The 729-nt window shown below is 43.9% G+C and overlaps 1 protein-coding gene across 8 annotated transcripts in view; it reads left to right on the top strand.

Moving 5' to 3' along the window:
* trip12 (thyroid hormone receptor interactor 12) overlaps positions 1–729 on the top strand; it is a 63,490-nt gene that overhangs the window by 33,885 nt on the left and 28,876 nt on the right. The window lies entirely within an intron of this gene.

The raw sequence follows: 729 nt of genomic DNA, 5'->3' as shown, positions 1-729 counted from the left end.
GAGACTGAGACGGTGCCGCTGCATGTCGTGCCAAACCTCTCACGGCAGCGTCATCAGCTTGAGATCGTTTTTTTGAAATCGGCCTTTTTAGAGACCGCCGATTCACATTTACTATTGTTCAGCAAACTTTCACAGACAAAATCCAGGCACCTGAGGGTGAAAGATTTCCCCACACAAATTTGGCAATGGGTTCAAATTGGTCACGTGGAATTGTTGCGTTGACAAACAGAAAGCTGCTTGGTTTGAAAGTGAATTCTGTGTGAGCTTCATTCATCATACATTGATTCATACATCGCTACACCATTGACAATAGACACTGGACCCTTGTGCTAATATGACAGCACCTTTAGAGTTACTATTTTAATCAGCCCCTATCTCTATGGGATTACTATGGGATTATCTCTGCCACAATTCTGCACGCGAAAGATCATATTTTGAGTGCGCAAAAGTGCGTTTTGCACGCGCGCAAACTGAGTTTTGTGGAGAAAATGTTTTTCGCAAAGAAGAAAGTATTTTGAGCGCATGAAAATCAATTTTGCATTTAAAATAAGTTTTTGGATGTGTGCAGACCTTCTTTTTTGCGCGTGCAACGTTTCACTAGCTTGCTCACCTGATGCCCGCCCTCAGTGCTCTCTAAATGCCGACGGCTCGCTTGCTCAACACAACGCAGCGTTACAGTATGCTGTAATTCCAGCCAATCAGAGACGAGGCTGCTAAATTCTGATTGGC

This window comes from Sinocyclocheilus rhinocerous, unplaced genomic scaffold (assembly GCF_001515625.1).
Source record: "Sinocyclocheilus rhinocerous isolate Xijiao unplaced genomic scaffold, SAMN03320098_v1.1 scaffold943, whole genome shotgun sequence".
Taxonomy (NCBI): Eukaryota; Metazoa; Chordata; class Actinopteri; order Cypriniformes; family Cyprinidae; genus Sinocyclocheilus; species Sinocyclocheilus rhinocerous.
The sequence above is the reverse complement of the archived record's forward strand: the minus strand, read 5'-3'. Positions and strand labels throughout refer to the sequence as shown.